The sequence below is a fragment of the Ranitomeya variabilis genome, chromosome 5, assembly GCF_051348905.1.
Source record: "Ranitomeya variabilis isolate aRanVar5 chromosome 5, aRanVar5.hap1, whole genome shotgun sequence".
NCBI lineage: Eukaryota > Metazoa > Chordata > Amphibia > Anura > Dendrobatidae > Ranitomeya > Ranitomeya variabilis.
Genome location: NC_135236.1, coordinates 558087823 through 558104505, shown reverse-complemented (window position 1 = coordinate 558104505; position 16683 = coordinate 558087823). Strand labels below are relative to the sequence as shown.

General features: G+C 39.8%; 1 pseudogene; it reads right to left on the bottom strand.

Moving 5' to 3' along the window:
- Nucleotides 1–2372: 2372 nt before the first annotated feature.
- LOC143775103 (uncharacterized) overlaps nucleotides 2373–16683 on the bottom strand; it is a 38905-nt pseudogene continuing 24594 nt past the window's right edge.

The following is a 16683-nucleotide window of genomic DNA, read 5'->3' as shown; positions in this document are numbered from 1 at the left end:
CATTTAATCTTATTGCACTGCTGTCACTTTATTTCATGCACACTAGATGAATGCGTATACATAGTGATGGTGTAACGTTACTCTGTATCTCTATTTGTGCCAAAATGTATACACCACCACAATGATATATTTGTGGCTTTATACACCTTAGTTTTTTATAGCTTTTTTTTTCAAAGTTTTTTCAGGATAGCCTTAGTAATTTTTCAGTTTGTTTAATGGTTTTTAACACTTGCAAATTGAATTTTTAGTAATGAATGCACATTTCGTGTGATGTTTTTATAACCAGCAGTTATTTAGACCTCCAGTAAATTTAGTACAGATCCTTCCATGTTATCTGCCTTGTTACTTTCATATTGAGTCATAATATATAATTGTATAACAAAATGTTTAAAGGTAATGTGCCTGTGGTTACATATGTGAGGATATGTCATTATTTAGATCTTCCATTTCCTAATAAAGAAATAAGTAAACTTTACATGAAATTAAATTATTAATTATATTTTTTATTGCAAAATATATTTCAATTTTTCAGTGACACAACTTCCAATAATAAAATAAAGAATATGTATAATTTAATAAATAATAATAATAATAATAATAATAATAATAATAAGTGATTTGGACATGTAACCTAGCAGACATCAAACAAGGTTTTGGTGTGCTTTTATGACAATTTAAATTGAGATCTACATATATGTATGTATGTGTGTGTATACACGCAAATATATTCATATATATATATACTGTATGGTGGAATTACTAGACACAAAGGGGGTTATCTATACATAAACAAAACGAATGTATGTGTATGTATGTGTGTATGATGTCACAATGGTTGCCATGGTGACGATGATGTCATAAAGGTTGCCATGGCGATGATGATACCATAATAGGTTGCAATGGTGACAGTTATGTCAGAATGGTTGCCATGGTGAAGATGATGTCATAATGGGTATATGGGTACAGAACTATGGGATGGAGGATGTGTGATGGGTATATGGGCATGGGACTATGGGATGGAGGATGTGTAATGGGTGTTTGGGCACGGGACTATGGGATGGAGGATGTGTGATGGGTGTATGGGCACGGGACTATGGGATGGAGGATATGAATGATGTGTATATGGGCACATGACTATGGGATGAGGATAATCATTATAATTTGTTATAACTAACCACAGTTAGTTACTACGCCCGGGCAACGCCCGGCTCTTCATTATAAGTGTCATCTCTAAAAAACTGGTGAATAGCACTTTGAAATGCAGAATTGTATTAAAAATGTGCATCTTTTGGCGTTTTCACACCAGTGTGAAACAGCTCTGCCAAAATGTGTGGAACTGGCGAGGGGCCGTAGATGGGATCGGGCATGATTACGCTCAAATTCATCAATATCAATAGAGCCGGTAGCTCCTTTAGAGATGCACAGAGATGCACACCACAGAGAAGATGCGCCACATTCATTAAGTGAAGTGCGCCATTTAATGAATTTGTAGCATCATACTGTAGGAAGCCCTTCATTTAAACTGGAGTGTGCAAAGCCAGAATTAATAAATCAGCCCCAAAAGGTCTACTGGTTGTAGGAGACAATGTAAGATAAATTGAGGTATGGAGGGAGCTATTGGCATGGATGACAACAACATGCTGATGTCTCTCCACGTTCTTACTGGTAAGATATTAGCAAGGATATCATGAGACACATTTACAAGATTGGGCAACCTATTAATACACAGCTATGCTATTTATTCAGTAGAGCATCCTGATTGCCTTGTGTGACATCCATATGCCTTTGGTCACACACACAATAGTTATCCAAATGAGAGAAATATTTTCAGCAAAATTCTCCAGTAAAATACATTTGATTGGAGTCCTTTAAGACTAATCGTACTGGAGTTATATGTAGTCCTTTTAATACTAATAATAGTAATAATATGATGAGATCTCAATGTATTGGGCCAAATAAAAAACTCAGCCCTGCTTATTTATAAATTAATGAGTAGTTATATCATGCATTCAGAATCACACCTTCCATAATTGTATTGCCACTACTTCCAAGTTTAAAAGTTACAGAGATAACCACAATAGTAATAATAATAATAATAATACAAAGTCATAATAAATAAAATAAATTAAAAGGTTGACTTTTTTTTCATTTTGCCACCTGTAGTGATGGGTCAAAGTAAATTTTATAAAGTTCATTAATTAAAAAATGAAGAAAAGTCCAAATTCTTGATTCATATAGAGCACTATAAGGTAATTTCAAAATAAACATGAAGACATGCTATTCTCCTAAACATTTTTTTTTCAGAAAATTACACCTATTAAATTTTGTCTCATTGGATGATCCACAATATCTTGTGTTTTGATAGCTTGAAATCATTTGCAGCTTTTACCAAGTTTTGTAAGAAACCAAATCAGTCTTTCAAAAAATATTCCAAGATTATTTTCTTCAGTTTCACATTCTCCCTGAAACAATAATAATTATAACTGTTATTATTCATCATTTCTTTTCATTATCAGGTTTCCACATTTTACAACTGGAAAGGTGAGGAAGGGAATAAGAAGAAAAGGAAGGACGCTTTTTCTAGTGTATGTGTTAAATGGAAAATGTACTGAATTACAATGACATGTTTTACTTATTATTTGCCTTAGTGCAGCCATAAAACTAAATTATTTCCATAGATTGCTTCACATTTTCATCCAGTTTTAAATAGATAAGCAGAACATGTGGGGCGAATAGAAAAAAGATTGATTGCAATTAGACAAATAGCTTATTACAGTAAAAGATATAATACATCCTCATCATTGTCCTGTGACTAAAATGTGATCCAGAGGATCTCGCTGTTCTAGAAGATTCATTAAGCCCATTTATTTCTTTAGACATTGAAAGCAATTCTCTACTCAAGAAATCTCCATGTTCTCAAAATATTTTCCTTTGCGCTCTTCATGGGGGGTTTCCAATGCTGAGTAGGTATCAAATGTCACAACTGTCGATGTAATGAATCACGATGTGACGTGCATTATGACAACACAACACATATTATGATGTGTCAGTTGACACACAGACTAAGCCTTGGATATGATGTCACAATGCACATCGTGAAAGAAGCCCAGTACCAAGTGGATAAGATGCAGCACTGAAAAGCCGACAAAGCGCTGGAGGAAGGGGAAAGATAAGAATGTTGAACCCATAATCCCCTGATAACACACAGTCTAGAGGCTATCAGGCACATCACATTTGCCCTTAATATGGCCTAGTGCCACTGCACAGCCTATTGAATTTTCTGTCCAAATGTATACTTACCCTGGTTATTGTTAATTTCCTTGATGAGGCCTTTGTAACAGGGACAAAACGCATAGGGAAGATTGACATTAATAGGGTTTCACTTGGGTACTGCCCTTTTTAGGGCAGTAGTCCTCACACGGGGCACAACAGGGGATTATAGGTTTAACATACTTATTTTCCCAAAGCTCCGATGCTTTGTTCCAATTGCTAAAGGATAAGAGTGAGATCTTCTCAATTTACTCTACCTGCACTGTTATTGCTATGGGCACCTTAGGGATTACTGTGTTTTGTATTGGCTGTATGTGTAATATGCATTGTTTTTTGAGTATTACTTTTAAACTATATTTGTTAGGATTAAGTTCTATGGCACTCCCTCCTTTCTATTGATAGAGACATTACCAGAGATTCTTTTGGTGATTATGATTATTTCTGATCACTTTTGCTCAACACTAGGGGTGTACTTACAGTTCTTTAATCATCAATGTGATATACCATGTAGGAATAAGGGTTATGTCATATCAGCCAAATGGTGGCACTAAAAGAGCATAGATCATCTACATGTTTATACAGGCAGACATGTGCATTGTAAAATCTGCAATAGATTGTTCACTGCACATAGGCTGCCATTGTTCTCAGTAGAGCAGGTCCTGTTTATTCAGGAGGATGAGCTGCCCAGAACAATGATCTTTTGGGAAAACCAAAAAATAAATTTGCCGAAAGAACAATTGTTTTGCTTATTCGCTGTGTGATCCTCATTCTGCTCAGACAGCACAATTATAGTGATAATTGTGCAGTAGAAATAGCCCCAATATGGAAGATAGTGAATAGAGTACATGAATAAATGCTTTTTCCACCCTCCCATATGATATAAAGGCATTTAAAATAGACTCACCTTGTGCTTAAGGTTAATTCTCAGAGTTTTTATTAGTCTTTGCAGGTTAGTGTTATTCACGTTTACTAGTCCATCATGATATAGTCCATTATGATATACCTCAACACATTTTAAACTCTGGAAGAAGAAAAAAAATCACATTAACAGAAAAACTATATCACTATGCTTGATGGCTACATTGTTCAAACTCATGTTTTTCAACTAACGGAATAAGTGACAGCTGAGTAATAACTCTTGAAAGATCTGTAATTGCGGTTGATTTGGTTGTCATCCATTTTCCCCCAAAATAATTATAAATAAAGGCAGTTACATTTGTATTTTATTATGAAATACATTTCCATCAAACTGTTATCAATTAGTCTTAAAGGTACACTCCCCTGATTTTTTTGTTTTGCATTTGCTGCTGGCAGCAATAGTTACCATATCAAACAGAACTTCGGAACAGTCTATTTAGTGTTCCTAAAATCACTTGTTCCTTAATGTACAGAGGGAAAAAAAGCATTTAGTCAGCCACCAATTGTGCAAGTTCTCCCACTTAAAAAGATGAGAAAGGCCTGTAATTGACATCATAAGTATACCACAACTATGAGAGTCAAAATGAGAAAACAAATTCAGAAAATGACCTTGTCTAATCTGGCAAGATTTATTTTTCAAATTATGGTGGAAAATAAGTATTTGCTCACTAACAAACGTTCATCCCAATATTTTGCTATATATTCTTTGTTGGCAATAACAGAGGTTAAACTTTTTCTGTAAGTCTTCACAAGGCTGGCACACACTGTTGGTGGTATGTTGGCCCATTTCTCCATATAGATCTCCTCTAGAACAGTGATGTTTTGTGCCTGTCGCTGGGCAACACGGACTTTCAACTCCCTCCAAAGGTTTTCTATGGGGTTGAGATCTGGAGACTGGCTAGGCCACTCCAGGACCTTCAAATGCTTCTTACGAAGCCACTCCTTTGTTGCCCTGGCGGTGTGCTTGGGATTATTATCATGCTGAAAGACCCATCCACATTTCATCTTCAATGCACTTGCTTGCTGATGGAAGGAAGTTTGCAATCAAAATCTCATTATACATGGCCCCATTCATTCTTTCATGTACACGGATCAGTCGTCCTGGTCCCTTTGCAGAGAAACAGCTCCAAAGCATGATGTTGCCAGCCCCATGCTTCACAGTAGGTATGGTGTTCTTTAGATGCAACTCAGCATTCTGTCTCTTTCAAACACGTCGAGTTTTGTTTCTACCAAACAGTTCTACTTTGGTTTCATCAGACCATATGACATTCTCCCAATACTCTTCTGGATAATCCATGTGCTCACTAGCAAACTTCAGATGGGCCCAGACATGTACTGGCTTAAGCAGGATGACACATCTGGCACAGGAGGATCTGAGTCCCTGGCGGCGTAGTGTGTTACTGAGGGTAGCATTTGTTACGGTGGTCCCAGCTCTATGCAGGTCATACACTAGGTCCCCCGTGTGGTTCTGGGATTTTTGCTCACCGTTCTTGTGATCATTTGGGTGAGATCTTGCATGGAGCTCCAGATCGCAGGAGATTATCAATGGTCTTGTATGTCTTCCATTTTCTTATTATTGCTCCAACAGTTGATTTCATCACACTTCCCAGCCTGGTGCAGGGCAACAATTTTGTTTCTGGTGTCCTTCGACAGCTCTTTAGTCTTCAACATAGTGGAGTTTGGAGTGTGACTGTTTGAGGTTGTGGACAGGTGTGTTTTTTACACTGATAACAAGTTCAAACAGGTGCCATTAATACAGGTAATGAGTGGAGGACAGAGGAGCCTCTTAAAGAAGAAGTTACAGGTCTGTGAGAGCCAGAAATCTTGCATGTTTTTAGACGACCAAATATTTATTTTTCACCATAATTTGCAAAATAAATCTTGCCAAATCAGGCAAAGTGATTTTCTGGATTTGTTTTCTCATGTTTGACTCTCATAGTTATGGTCTACCTATGGTGTCAATTACAGGCCTCTCTCATCTTTTTAAGTGGGAGAACTTGCACAATTGGTGGCTGACTAAATACTTTTGTTCCCCACTGTAGGCATATTTAAGTAGGCTTGCTATTACTCGCTAATTGAGGAAAACACTCATTTGTCTTGTGAATACAAGTGAAGTGATATTCTATGCACACAGAATAATCATTCTGGGCTCATAGGATCCTTGTCAGCCATTAGACGAATGCCAGTCATCTTGTAAGTAGGCAATCTGCTGTAGTTAATAGCCAGGTTCTTACCATAGAAATGCATCATTAGTCTTAGCAATTAAACTACCCTGTCTAATGCCACGTCTCACTCAGCTACTAAACATTTTGATTGGGGGGCAGCTGACAGATTGATACTTCAAATCTAGCAACAAGAATCGTGTGCAACCTGCCTGTTTCTGAATCTTTTCGATACTGTGTTTGGAATAACAATTGTGTATTGTTCTCTAACATATGACACGTCTAAAAAAATGTATTCTCCATTAATACTCTAAAATGCACAGAAGACAGAAAAGAACAGAGACAGAAATGCTACAGTCTTTCTTTTGGGCACTTTGCTGTCATTGAGTATCTTTAAGGCCTCAATCATCATTAGTGTGAGTGTCCAAAAATTATCTCTTTCAAGCATTATATGCTGAAGACATGATTATTTTTATATACAAATAGTTTCTTTGTAAATAAATGTAAATATCCCTTACATACTACAGTTTAGATACTCAGTAAAATGTATATCTAATAGTAACTAATCTACAATATGCTGCTGCTTGTTCAATATCATGTATGTTTGGCTATCTAGTTATGTGAGTACTTGATACACTGCTTTTATGGTTCATGGTTTTTATTGTTACCATTTTGGGGTAGATGAGATGATCGTTTCTCTTGCATTTCATATGTAGCTACAGCGAATAAAAAAACGCAAGTCTGGCATTTTGATTTTTTGTCTCTTATGGCATTTACAGATAAGGTTAATTAACACTATATTTTGATAAATTTGGCTTTTACAGATGCAGCGATACTACATAGATGTTTTCTTTTCTTCTTAAACCTTTTTTTGCGTTTTTTTTTTGTCCTTGAGTGAATTTTAACCTGCAAACATCTGATTGCTTATACTATACATTGCAAATCCAGTGTATTGCAGTATATAGTACAAATTACAATTTTATTGTTTACTGTACGTTGCTAAGGTTACTGGCCACTGCTGCAGTCTATCAGTAGTGGTCCGTCTCCTAGAGAAGGAGAGCATCACATTCAAGCTCTGTTCTGTAGAGCTTGTAAGCACTGCTCTGAAGCTGGTGAGATGGCTGGATCTAGCCAACGGTGATGTCTCTGCGGTGCACCAATGCTGCAGAGGCAAAGTTACTTATGCATGCATCATCAGAGAAGCAAGTGCGCTACTGCAGGAGAAGTTGAGAAATGCCTTTATTTAATTACGTGTCCAGAATTATTGTATGTAAATATAAGCAATTGCAACACTCAACTATAAAAGTTAAAAAAAAGAACAGTAAAATATAGTTTTACTTACAGTGCTAAAGTCTTCAGTTGGAGTTGGAATTCCCTAAAACAAAAAACCCCCACAAAGTTAATAAAATAATAGTTTTCATGAAAAAGTAATACAATTGCCGTATAAATTATCCTAATCTAATTTAGTAGAAAACATAAATTCTCAGCAGTAAATCTTGCTTAAGTTAAAACAATATAAAACCAAGCACAAAAATAATTATTACCGTCACTGAAGCAAATGAAATATTTTCTCTTTGCAGTGAATACATTCCCTCTGCAACAAGTTTGCATGAAACAGATGTGGCAGGAGTAGGGAGACAATAGGCTCCACAGGCACATAGTGCAAACATAGTCAGACACAGTAGGATCTTCATCATTAGCAGTTTGATGCTATTTGTGACTTTCAAGCATTATTTTCAGTCATTTTAAATGTTTTTGCTTGAGGAAATACCATAAATGGCATAAGATAAGTTGTAAAACGTCCTCCTTACTTGGAAATGGGTGCCTCTAAATACTTTTAATTTTGGTAAATTTCACTGATGATGATGGAATTTAAAAAGGTGGAAAACCACAAATGCATTACCAATCGTGATCATTGATAGATCATTTTAGATAGCAGATAGTAAGTGTCTGAAGGTCATACACTCTGAGTATTATGTGTTTTTACATAGATTAGTATCTTAAGAGAGATGTCAGACTTTTACGGTACCTTGAAGAAATAAAAAAATAAGCTAAAAAGCAATGACATAAACAAAAAGGCTTTTAAATAGTTTGCAAAGTTGATAAGTTTGAAAATAATTGCATCAAGTCCAACGTACGCTCCTAATTGGTTATGTAAAGTTACATTGGTTCGAAAAAAAGACATCGATGTGTCCATTTCAACCTTTCTCCACCAGTTATACATTCTCTTTCGATAGATTATTTATATCCATAATGACATTTACTATGTGAAAAGCATCCAGCCTTTTTTTAAATGCTGATATAGTGTCTGCCATTACTATTTCTTGTTTAGGGCATTCCACAGTCTGACTGCTCTGACTGTAAAGAATCCTTTCCTCTTTTTCTGTCACAATCACCTTTCCTCCACAAGTAATGAATGTCCCCTGATCATTTGTAAGATCCTTGGGTGGAATGAATCACATGCCAGTCCTTTCTATTGACCACACATGTATTTATACATATAAATAAGATCAATTCTGAGGCATGTTGTTTTCTGAGCTAAAGGAGCCTAATATTTCTAACCCCTCACTATAGGAGAGACATTACATCCCAGGTTATAACCTAGTTGAACCACCTTTGATTGGACTCAAACCTCCCAATATCCTATTTAAAATGTGGAGCCAAATACTGGATCCAATATTCAAGATGTGGCCTAACAAGCTATATAAAGAAGAGTATTAATACATTTGGATTATGGGATTTTCTCTTATTTTATTTTTTTTCCCCAAATTATTAAGATATCTTGAAGGTGGAATAATTGGTGCATTATTAGGGAAATATCTTGTTGTAATTTTTTTCCAAAATTATTAAGAAATTTTGAGGGCAGAAGAAATGGCATATTAAAGCTTCTTCATATGTGCTACCTGCAAACGAGCCAAACTAGCTGATAATAATATCTCTTCAAGTGAGTAATGGTACATAGGGACAGCTTAGAACCAGTGCCTCAGAGCGCCCTATAATTGCAGCCTACTTATGGAGTCAGAATAGTTTTATACAATGGATACTGTCATAAAAGACCAGGACTTTACTTCCTACATCTCAGTAACTGCTGTTTGCAAAGGTCATAAAAAAGTGTGGTAAATAATTTAAAGAAGCACTGCCATCCAAGTTTTAATCCTATTAATATATTGCAATCATCATGTTATATATCACTGTGTACTTACAATTGCTCATTTTGCTTATCTATCCAGTCAATTCTTCTCTATTGTCTACGCCATTTTGCATCTGCCAATGCCGATGGACCACACTCTACCAGGCATCTACTCATGTTCTATCATGTCATCTATACTGTAGTACCACTGCTGTCAGGGCTGCTGTTGCTGGCCCTAAATTTCTAACCATTTCATGGCCTGCCCTATCCATTCTACTGTGCTGCTCCTGCCACAGCCACATCAAAGCTACACCAGCCACACACTTCCTGGCTGCCCACTGTGCTTCTTAGTGCTATATTTTACTGCTACTGCTGTGAGTGTTACTTCTGGCCCTAAACTGAAAGGCATTCTTGCTGCCCACTGTGTTATATAGTGCTGGACAGTTTAACTGATGCTGGGAAACATACTCATGTTTTTATACCTTCAAGAAACTGTTGTGAAAATAGTGCTATTTTTAAAAAATATTGGTCACAACAAGCCATAACTTCCTCACGTTCAAAACAGAGCAACTGTTTTGTCTCCAGTAAAAAGGGGATAATTTTTAGACAGCCTGATAATAAGTCTTTGTAATTGCCTAATCATTTGGTGATTACTTTAGCAAACCAGTTGCAAATCCCAAAAAAGGAGTATTTTTTTTCTTCTTCTATTTGAGAGCCCATTACTTCTTTATATTAAAAACAGTACAGTACACCTGTTTGGTCTCTCTAATTAAAGAGATAATGTTTGGACAGCTCATGAAAAAGCTATCACTTTTCAATTTAGCAAAGTGCAAAACTTTTTATACTCCCCAAACAGGGATAATTGTTGCACCCAATCGCATGGAAAATGCCACAGCTTCTTCCATTTGTACCACCATTTGAAACGACAGCAATACATGCATCTGTCCTCCATAAAGGATTTTAAACACTTTAGGTAACCTGAAACGTCTGTAACTGCAGTGTATTTTTAGATATGCTGTTGGTTACCTCTGTTGTTATCCATTTTCCCTTAGCCAGATAGTTTGAATTTGGACATTAAAAGTCTTTTGTTTGCATTGCAGAGCTCAAAACATGTTCAATTGACTCCAAATGGAATTCACAGAGTTCTATACATATTTTCCAGGCAATTAGAGGCTTTTAATTATGAAATTGGCTCAAATTTATATGCTGCAAATTTTAAATGCTCTGGGAAATGCGGAGAAGCAGACAAATTTGAAAAGTATAATGTTACAGGTTATATATACTAGATTCCTTGATAGGGCGTTGATCCAGGGAACTAGTCTGATTGCCGTATGTGGAGTCGGGAAGGAATTTTTTTTACCTCAATGTGGAGCTTACTCTTTGCTACATGGGGTTTCTTTGCCTTCCTCTGGATCAACATGTTAGGGCATGTTAGGTTAGGCTTGGGGTTGAACTAGATGGTCTTAAAGTCTTCCTTCAACCTTAATAACTATGTAACTATGTAAATTTGAATTTCAAAATATCTGCTCATTTCTACTATTTAACCATAATGGCTTATTTTTTATTACTGCACATTTTGTTACCAGAGGGTATTAGCTTACTACGGGATTCTAGTAATATACCTTTTATCACTCCCCATTTAAGTTCGATTTTCCCATTTATCAGGACACAATCTCAATCTACGAGATGAAGGTCTTCTCTAAGTCAACTAACTGTAACCTAAAGTTCCAGGTCTTTGTATTTCCCCTCTGTAATGTTTTGTTGAATATTACTTTGGAACTTACCACATTATGGTTGCTGCTGCCGAAGTGCTCAAGGGCCTATAGATTTGATATTGTATGTGGTCTATTTGACAGAACCAGATGCAGCAAATTATCTCCTTTATTCACTAGTTGTCATGAATGTAATGCTTTTAGCACAACAAGCAGATTATATGTCCCAACGAATGTCGTGATAGTTAAAGGGAACCTATCACCCTCAAAATGGAAGTTGAGCTAAGCCCACCGGCATCAGGGGCTTATCTACAGCATTCTGGAATGCTGTAGATAAGCCCCCAATGTATCCTGAAAGATGAGAAAAAGAGGTTAGATTATACTCACCCAGGGGCGGTCCCGCTGCGGTCCGTTCTGATGGGTGTCGCAGTCCGGTTCGGGGCCTCCCATCTTCATAGGATGACGTCCTCTTCTTGTCTTCATGCTGCAGCCCCGACGCAGGCGTACTTTGTCTGCCCTGTTGAGGGCAGAGCAAAGTACTGCAGTGCGCATGCACCAGGCCTCTCTGACCTTTCCCAGCGCATGCACACTGCAGTACTTTGCTCTGCCCTCAACAGGGCAGACAAAGTACGCCTGTGCCAGAGCTACGGCGTGAAGACAAGAAGAGGACGTGATCTTAAGAAGATGGGAGGCCCCAGACCACGACGCCCACCGCAGCGGGACCGCCCCTTGGTGAGTATAATCTAACCTCTTTTTCTCATCTTTCAGGTTACATTGGGGGCTTATCTACAGCATTACAGAATGCTATAGATAAGCCCCTGATGCCGGTGGGCTTAGCTCAACTTCCATTTTGGGGGTGACAGGTTCCCTTTAAGAATCCTCCATAATAAGAACCCTGTTATTATTTGCTGCCTTTTCCATTTGTCATAGCATTTCATACTCTCTATGTTTAGCTATGTTTGGAGGTGAATTGTAAACTCCATTATTAGCATTACATTATTGTCAGCCTCAAGGATATTTACCCATGCTGATCTTTCATAGTCTCAGCTCCTCCTGTCACAGGGTTACCACGACAGTGTGGAGCCAGAAGACCACAGCGCTTCATTTTAAATTTGTTTATTTCTTCTGGCAGAACAGGGGTTAATCGGCCATGTTGGAAATGCCTGTATTCACAGCTGAGCTCGGTTAGCCACTCCCTTCCCCTTTATAATCTGGGCTCAATAACAAATCCTTGTCAGAGCAAGCATTTGATGCATGGCTAACGGAGGGAGGAGTTCATATGAGATTGAGAGTTGGAGGAGTTATCTGTTTGTTTGGTTTGTATGCGTGTAAGGAGGAAGACTGGACTGCAGGTACCTGTACCAAGCCGGGTCGGTAACTTTTGAGGCTGCCTCCCTTGCTGCCTCGGGGAAGGAATGAGAAGCCGGACCGACCTCATGATCCGGGTAGGAGGGGCAGCTTAAAAATCAAAGTATGTATAGCTGCAGGCAGTTTGGCGCAAATTAGTAGCATTGTGCAGCCGGGTGAGCAGCGTGCTCTGTCCGCTGAGCACCAGCACTGCGACTGGCTGCTTTGTTTGGTCCCTGCCACCTCCAGCGGGACCGAAGCAGAGAGAAGTGCTGTGTGCTCAGTAGCTGCCAGAGACAGATGTGCCGTGTTCTCAGTGACTGTGAGTACAGTGCACATGCAGAGGAGAGAAGGCCGAGTACTGGACAGACTTTTGCGGCCTAACCTGCCATTTGCTTCCCTCCTGTTTACCTTTGAATTTGAGAGTGCCGCAGCCTTGTTTGACTCGGCCGCATGTGCTTATGGACTAGGGGCTCAGCGGAAGGTACAACCCCTGCGGATCATCTGCAACAGAGGACCATATAGGACACGATAAGTTCTTTCATTGGACTGCTATTATTTTACAGTTACTACCCCTATTATCCCTCCTTTAACCATTAACCTCCCTGTGAGGAGTGAATACCTTGTTTTATTAAATTGTTACATCTTGTTAACCCTTGCTCTGCCTCCTGTCTGTCACTGCATCCCGCAATCTGCTTAAATACGTGGTAATTCCTTATCCTTCTCTGTTTTGGTTTATTCCCCCTACCTTCACACCCCAATGTATTCCTTTGTTATAAGTGTGTGAATATTTTGTATGCCTTGAGTTTTTTGTTAACCCTTGTTTGTGTTGCCTTGTTTGCACAGTAGCGCCCCCTCTTCCCTAGATGGAGGAAGAGAGCAGATGGAGGGCTAGCTCAGGAGATAAGGCAAGGGAGGAGGCCCCGGCATCTTCGCCATCTGAAGTATTCCGGGGAGCAGGGCATGCTAGAGTGTCCCCTAGTGTTAGGGACAGAGAAGGAGCCCCTGGTCCCGGGTCACACGACAGCTGTGCCATGACATTGCAGCACCCTGATACATCTGGTGTGGGACTCCCATCTCCCTGGCAAACCATAGTGGAGCACAAGATCATTTTGCCCGACAGGTTCTCTGGGGGGCGTGACAAGTTTGCTGTGTTCCAAGACGCCTGTAAACTGTACTTCAGGTTACGGCCGGTTTCCTCAGGTACAGAGGAGCAAAAAGTAGGGATAGTAATCTTGCTCTTCCAGGTGGACCCACAAGCATGGGCATTTTCTCTCCCATCTGACTGTCAGTCGCTTCAGATGGTGGAGGAATTTTTTTCGGGCACTGGTCCTTATATATGATGACCCCAATCACGTCTCCTTAACTGAGTCCACACTGCAGCAATTTCAACAAGGAGACCGGCTAGCAGAGGAATATTGCTCTGCATTCCAGAGGTGGACAATGGACACCAAGTGAAATGACCCTGCCATCTTTAGTCAGTTCTGTGAGGGGCTCATAGTAAGAATGAAGAATGCCTTAGCTCTGCATGAGACTCCTGACTCCCTTGAGGCAGCTATGTCTGTGGTGATTTGGGTTGATCGCCATCTTAGCCAGACACATAGGGGGCCACCTCTGTATGCGGGACATCTAGGGTCAAAGGAGGTCAGCACTGAGCCGACTGTGGAACCCATGCAGGTGGGGGTGGCACCTCACTCGGGTAAACTAATCTTTATCTGGTGTAAGGTGCATGTGTGTTTCAATTGTGATAAAAAGGGCCATTTTGTGCCAGTTAACATACCAGGAAAACTAGGTGGCGCGGGTTGCAGGGAGGTTAGCAACCCGGATGTCCTCATCACTAGATATGGGCGAACCTGACCAGTAAAGTTCAGTGTACGAACCGAACACCTACTGTTTGGGCACAGACACCCACCACGGACTACATCAGGATGTTCAAGGTCGGCTGCCCGAACACCGGGTGTTTTTCACGCTGTCATGTGCACAACATTGCAGCAAAAAATGCTTCTCATCGGCAGTGAAAGTGAGAGCCATGGTTCCCATGCTGTCAAAAGACAGCTCTAAGCTGTGATCGGAGGTATAAAGTTCACCTCCGGTCACTGGTGTCAGCAGATGGGACTACAGCTCCCATCATCCGACACGTGCTGCCGCTAATAACAGCGAGAGCAGGAGCAACTGATGGGTGAATTCATTAGCTGGCTCCTGCCCTGTAAATAAATAATAAAAAACAGTGGGTGTTCCTCTGTGTTTTTGATAACCAGCAAGGCAAAACTCACAGCTGGGGGCTTCAACCCTTAGCTCTCTACTTCGACAAGGCTGGTTATCAAGAATAGAGGGGTCCCCACGCAGTATTTTCTAACTATTTAAATAAATAATTAAATAAAATGGCATGAGGTCCCCTGATTTTTGACAACCAGCCTTGCTAAAGCAGACAGCTGGGGGCTGGTACAGTGCCTTGCGAAAGTATTCAGCTCCCTGAAACGTTTCAACCTTTTCCCACATATCATGCTTCAAACATAAAGATACCAAATGTAAATTTTTGGTGAAGAATCAACAACAAGTGGAACACAATTTTGAAGTTGAACAAAATTTATTGGTTATTTTAAATTTTTGTGAAAATTCAAAAACTGAAAAGTGGGGCGTGCAATATTATTTGGCCCCTTTACTTTTAGTGCAGCAAACTCACTCCAGAAATTCATTGTGGATCTCTGAATGATCCAATGTTGTCCTAAATGCCTAATGATGATAAATGTAATTCACTTGTGTGTAATCAAGTCTCTGTATAAATGCACCTGCTCTGTGATAGTCTCAGGGTACTGTTTGAAGCACAGAGAGCATCATGAAGACCAAGGAACACAACAGGCAGGTCCGTGATACTGTTGTGGAGAAGTGTAAAGCTGGATTTGGATACAAAATTATTTCCAAAACTTTAAACATCCCAAGGAGCACTGTTATGGTCTGGTGATTAAGAAGCGACATGCGACTAGCTCTGAGCAGGTGGTAACTATACCAACCGCAGTTCCTAATCTTAACACAGACACTAGCAGTAGCCGTGGGATGTTCCTGTCACTCCCTAGACACCTCATCACAGCCGGAGATCTAGCTACCCCTAAAGGTAGAAACAGGAAAGCTATCTTGCCTCAGAAAAAATCCCCAAAGGATAGGACAGTCCCCCACAAATAATGACTGTGAGAGGAGATGACATACGTAGTATGAAACAAGATTTAGCAAAGGAGGCCACTACTAGCTAGACAGAATTAGTACAGAACAGAAAACTGTGCGGTCAGTAATAAAAACTAGAAAAAGTCCACCGCAGAGAAATGCAAAAATCTCCACACCTGACTAAAGGTGTGGAGGGCAAACTCTGCTGCCCAGAGCTTCCAGCTTAGCTGACTAGATCCATACTGATAAGCTGGACAAATGAGCAAAACATAGAAAATGCCAAACAACAAAGTCCACAACAAATGAACTGCAAAAAGACAAGCAAGGACTTAGCTTTGCTGAAATGGTCAGAGTGGCAGGGAAATCCTCAGAGAGCCATGACTCCAAGCTCAACAATTGACAACTGGCATTGAATTAGAAATAAGGCCAGACTAATATAGCTGAGCCAGAAAGACGATCAGTGAGAACAGCTGCAGATGCTAAATCCAAGAAGCAGCCATACCACTCAAAACCACAGGAGGGAGCCCAAGAGCAGAATTCACAAAAATGCTACTTATAACCACCAGAGGGAGCCCAAGAGCGGAATTCACAACAGTACCCCCCCCCTTGAGGAGGGGTCACCGAACCCTCACCAGATCCCCCAGGCCGATCAGGACGAGCCAAATGGAAAGCACGAACCAAATCGGCGGCATGGACATCGGAGGCAACCACCCAAGAATTATCCTCCTGGCCATAACCCTTCCACTTGACAAGATACTGAAGCCTCCGCCTCGAAAAACGAGAATCCCAAATTTTCTCAACCACATATTCCAACTCCCCCTCAACCAACACCGGGGCAGGAGGATCAACAGATGGAACAACGGGTACCACATATCTCCGCAACAAAGATCTATGGAAAACATTGTGGATGGCAAAAGAGGCTGGAAGGGCCAAACGAAAAGACACTGGATTGATAATCTCAGAAATCTTATAAGGACCAATAAAC